Raw genomic sequence first — 6,068 nt, 5'->3', positions numbered from 1 at the left:
ATTCTTCATCCAAGCCTTCTCTGATGTTGATCTAGGAGGATGTGGACTGGAGAGAAAGAGTACTACAGGTGGATGCTAATTTCTTGATGGGAAACTTGTTAGTTGGCAGTCCAAGAAACAAACTTGTGTTTCATTATCCACGGCCGAAGATGAATATATTGCTGCAGCATCTTGCACCTCTTTAGTGGTTTGGATTCAAAGTCAACTAAGAGATTATGGGCTAAGTATGAAGAAGATTCCTCTCTATTGGGATTCTGAAAGTGCAATTAGGATTTGTCATAATCCAGTGCAACACTCAAAAACCAAGCATATTGCACTTCGGTATCATTTCATCAAGGATCATGTAGAAGATGGGAACGTGGAAGTACACTTTGTACGATCTGCTGATCAACCGGCTGACATCTTTATTAAAGCCTTACCAGAAGCAACCTTTAACAAAATCTTACAAGGCTTGGGCATGATGGAAGGAGATTCGGTACCGAGTCCTCAAAACTCTCATTAAAATTAGACAACCGAAATGGACAGACCGCTCGGTCTATTTCGGCTCTAGACTTTTAGGGAACCGAAATGGACAGACCGTTCGGTCTATCTCGAATCCGTAATTTTCTGGAACCGAAATGAACTGAACTCTCGGTCTATTTCGCTTCACGCATTTAAAATAAGGTTTAGGGTGTATATTATGTGCATATCTCTCTTTTGATTTGAACTTAATTATTTTATCTTTCTGTTTTTATTCTTTTTCAGAAAATTTCAAAAATTCCAAAAATATATTATCTTTCTGTTTTTATTCTTTTTCATAAAATTTCAAACAAAATTCCAAAAATATTTTATCTTTCTGTTTTTATTCTTTTTCAGAAAATTTCAAACAAAATTCCAAAAATATTTTATCTTTCTGTTTTTTTATTTATTTGTCTCGTATGTTTGTCTATTTGGCTTGTTTGGTGTGTTTCTTTACATTTCATAGGTGATATGAATACCCATATAATCGACTGTGGATCTAACGAAGGTAAGATTCAATTTCAAAATGAACTAGTTAAGGGTCCCTAGAAGCATGCTGCTGCATGTTGTCTTAAGCCTCTACGATCTTGAGCAGGCCTTAATGATTCGATTAACACCCATCGTTTCTTCCAAATCAGACTAATTTATATTACTCGGTCTAGAGCTACCTTACTCTTCTCATATGGGTAAAGAGTTTCTCTGCTTTGTCAGGATTATCTAGCAGAAGGTACATTCGGTTCTTTAGCCACCACCTTATATTCTCCATCTACTTTTGGCTCACCAATGTAACCCTTGAGACTCTCGGTCTTTACCACTGAGGTTTATGGTTACACAACATCTGTGTTTGTGATCTTAGATACGTATACCATGTGCTGAGTGAAACCCAATATCCAACACCAAAAATGAATTGACGGTGAATTATATATTCAAGAACTTACTGGTTACCTGTAGAAATCTCTCTTTTTATTTTTGTGCAATCTTTTATGAAATTGTCTACTACCAAGGCATTTCTTCCCAAAGAGATCCAAATTATTATTTTTTTAGATTTCTGATTTCTCTATAGTCACTAAAACAATAAAACCCACCTACCTGTTCTACAAACCACATCGGTCTCACAGGTACTTCTTCCAACGTTCGGTTTTATGTTGAAACTCGAACTTCGGTTGAAGATAAGCTACCCTAAGCCTATGATTAAAAGAAGCCTTTCAATGTTTATTAACAAACAGTTTATCGTATTTTTCGGGAAACCACACAAGCACTTCAAGTCTCTCTTTACTTTGAAGGAAGTGATTCTTGCCCGGAATCCTCTGCTTTCTGTCTATTTATAAGACATCACTCACATCCCATACACATTTGATTTGTTTCTTTATCTTTGTCACACTTATGCACGCAAATTTTTATTTTCCAACATTCTGGTTACTGTTTGGTTTGAGTTTTGGATTATTTATTGTAACCAAACGAGGGGCTAATGTGGAATTTTAAACGACGATTGAAGATAAGATTTAGGCGCATGAATTTGAATGGTTTCTAAAGCCATGCGTGCTGACGTATATCCGGGAGTAACCACCCTGTCACATCGCGTTTTTTCAGGAGATGTTTAGTGATCTCATCATAATCATCACGGTTTTCTCTCTCCAGGCAATGGTATATAACGGGTTGAACATCTTATTTATCTTTTACCAGCATTCAATTCTCTCAAACTTATCAGCATTCAACTCTCAAACGACGAGTAAATAGTGTTCATCATCTTCTTCATTCATCAATGGCGACTTCCTCTTCAGTACATGAACACACAGCATCATCATCCTTGATTACCATTAAACCTAACCAAAATATGATCATTGAACTTAATCCGTTCTTATATGACTCATATATGCTGCAGGTTGTGGAATGTTTAAAATATTCCCCCTGGTTTTATCCCTAACCCAAGTTGAAGCAGTCCCAATGTCGCTGTTATCACAGGTTTATTCCTCGGCGACTTATTACAAAAACAAAGATCGTATCTATTTAACCATCCACGACAAGAAGGCTTCCGTTTCAAAGGTGAAGTTCTATTCGATTTTGAATCTTGCAGTAGATTCTTCTGTCATCTTGCCGGACTTCATCACCACATCTCAGCTATTTTCAATGATGTATGAGATGGGGTATACCGATGTGCTAACAACCATTACCAAAGTCAAGAAATCTTGTTTACCCTCTCAGTGGAATGGCTTGCTCACTCTACTGATTAAGGGTTTAGCAAAACGATGTGGTGGTTCTGATACTACAAGCAAGGGTTTTCTCGCCATTCTTTACGGCCTCTACAACGGAATCAATCTTGATTATGGCTCTATAATCTGGTCTCAGGTGGTGCAGAGTCTCAATACATCGACACGGCATTCTGAAGTTTCATGTGGGCGTTTTTGGACCCTGATTACAAGGAAGGCAATTAATTCTTTAGAGATTCCGATCATGCAGGATGCTCTACTTGCTTCTATTGCCACATTCCATACAAACAAGATAATTCTCTCTGATCCGCTCAAGTTTCCTCATTATGGAATGATTCCTGAAACTATGTATCGTGGCGTTACAGAAAAGAGCAATGTCTTGGCTGACTATAGGAAACTTCCTCCTATCAGACCGAGAGTTCTGTCTCCAGAGCAGCAAGCAGCTTTGGATGCACTAGAAAAGCCTACCAACAGAGGAAAGAGGGTTTCAAAGAAAGAGGATCCAGAGGAACGTAAGTCCAAGTCCTCTAAACGCAAGTCTGGTGAAGGCGATACTTCTCAACCGAAACCGAAGAAGATAAAGAAGATGGCTCGCAGACCTAGAGGGAACACTCCTCCAAGCACAGATCATGCTGATGAGCAAAGTGAGGAACAAGAGGTTCGTCATGTCTCACCCCGAGAGCCCACTCCTCCACGATCTCCTACTCCACCAGAATCTCCAAATCACAACAGAGTTCCAACTCCAACCCCATCGCCGAAACAGACTGTTCCACTTTCTGTTCCCACTGTTACTACACCCCTTACCACTCAAGCAACAACTTTGAAAACTCCACCACCAATTACTTCTGTTCCTATTTCTACTTTACCCTTATCTTCTCCACTTATAACCGAATCAACAACCACTACCATTCCCAAATCCACCGTGGAAGTCAATGTATCTAATACAGGGGCTACTATTGTGACTGAAACTCCAATCGCTACCAAACTACCTTCACCAACCCCATCCTCTGATTCTGGTGCTACTCTTGGGGGAGACGATGAGGAATTTGACTCAATCTACTACAGTCCTTATCGACTTCAAACCGATGATGAGACTGATGCTCCTGTCACAAATCAAAAAATACAGGGCATTCATGAGAAGTTGGATCGTTTGCTTGCCAACAGCAAAGCCTATGGTGGTGTTGTTCTTAAAGCATTTCTGGAGACAGCCATTGAGCAGTATACTTTGGCAATTGATAATTCTACAAAGGCAGTTAATGAGTCTACCTCCACCTATAAGCAGGCCACCAAAGACGTTTCTGAGATTGTTCATACAACTCAGATTTTTCTTGAGTCGTTAAACTCTCATGCTGACACCCATGCAGCACACTATCAATCCTCTTTGGACTCCTTTTCTAAGTCCCTTCACGATGAAACTACTAAGTTTGAGGCTGTACGCTCTGAGCTTAAAACGGAAACCACTTCTTTCTTAAACTCAGTGGATTCTCGTTTTGATGCTCTGGCTGCTAATCTTGCAACAGAGAGTGCCTTGAAGGAGGATTTGGCTAAAAAGCAAGCAACAATTGATGTTCAGAAAGTGCAGTTGGCCCACGTGGAGAAAGAAATTTCCTTGTTGAAAACTCAGAGGGCTGTTTATAAAATTTGTGCAGGAGATGTGAAAGATTTGCTGACTAATTTGCTTGAAGCGCATGATCCAATCTTAACTCTAACTATTCGGAATCATCTTCAATCCAAACTCCTTCCTGCTATTGCCATTTTAAGTGAAATGAAAGGTGTTTCAGAGGGGGTTGTACCTCCAAAACAAGGGGGAGAGAGTAGTGCTCGTTATTTTGTTAAACCAAGACCGATTGTGAAGACAGAAGATGAACAACCGAAAGTCACAATAGAACTGAAGGTTAATTTAGCTTCGGGTTCTGGTTCTCAATCAAAGCAGAAAGGGATTAATGATGACAGTGAGAGTGATGTTGAAGAAACTATAGCCGATGCTCTAATACAAAAGAAAAGAAACAGAGAGCTTGATGAAACGATGAAAGTGGTTAGTGAAGCAGAGGAGCAGGAAAAGAGAAATAAGGAAGAAGAGGATGTCTTGCAATGCAAGAAGGCTTTGTTTCATGAGTGGAACAGAGACACACTTATAAATCAAGAGATTGAATTTCCTTCTGTTTATTGGTTGGAACCAGTTGCTTCGTTTGATTGTGATAACTCTAAAGACTCGCAGTTTGATATGCCTATTACCAGAAAAGCTTTTACGTTTCACTGCTTTGAGGCGACTGTTGAGTTTCCACATCCACACCCGAAGGTTGACAGGGAATTGATCGATTTTTACTTGAAGTATGGTCAACCGCAGTACTTAACTTGGAGTGCACAGAAGATTATAAAAGATAAGGTACTGAAACCTTCACCTGCTGGGAGATTCGTAAATGTTAATTTCAAAATCACCCGTGGTTCAGCAAACACGGTGTCTATAATCTCTCTAGCAGATCTTCCTAACCTCAATCCTCATGACTGGATTCTGCTATACAACATTCTGCTCTCTGATCCTAGGGAGTATGAGCCGATTTTAGATCATCTTAAGAGAATGTTGGCTTCTTATATCCATGAGCTTGCAACTATGGATCAGGAAATAGCAAAGGTAATGAATAAAAAGCCGACTGTGAAGTCGACGCCTAAACCTGGTGATGTAAACATGATGAAATTGGGACAGACAGATTCAACAAATCTAACTGTCATGTTCACGAAAGGAGAAGGACTCAAGTTTCTGTTTGCTCTGGCTGATAAGCATCTGTTTTCAACAGACTGTTTGGAGCATATCATCAATATCATACACCGATGCAAGCAGAATTCACTGGCTGATAAGAAGAACTTTACTGACATGCTTAGTTGGTATATTACTTTTTGCCATCATATGATAGCTATTATACCGAAGGTGTTCAAAACTGTGAAGAAGCCTCCAGCTGTTAAAAAGGAATGAGGTTTCGGCTCCAAGGACGCAAAGGGAAGATTGTTGAGTCTATTTGTGTTGCGTCTTGGGCCATATATTTTGTATCCGGATTGGGCCTCTCCATCCGTGTCTATCTAGATTAGTTTCGTTGTTATCTAGATTAGTTGTTAGGGTTATAGTATATATATGCATGCATGTATGCGTATATTAACAACAGTAGTTAATTACGTAGATTCTTGTAACCCTAAACACCTCTAGATATTGAAGTTCTTTATCGAGCTCTTCTGAGGTGTTATCACATTAATCATACGACATATTCAGTGCCATACTTGTGTTCTTTGTTACGTTCTTATTTAATATCCTGCTTAGAATTATACGATCCTAAAAGAACTTTGTTCTAACATATATTAAAGGAGAAATCA

The sequence above is a fragment of the Lactuca serriola genome, chromosome 3 (genome assembly GCF_051521515.1).
Source record: "Lactuca serriola cultivar US96UC23 chromosome 3, Lser_US96UC23_V15, whole genome shotgun sequence".
Taxonomy (NCBI): Eukaryota; Viridiplantae; Streptophyta; class Magnoliopsida; order Asterales; family Asteraceae; genus Lactuca; species Lactuca serriola.
Note: the sequence above shows the minus strand (reverse complement) of the source record.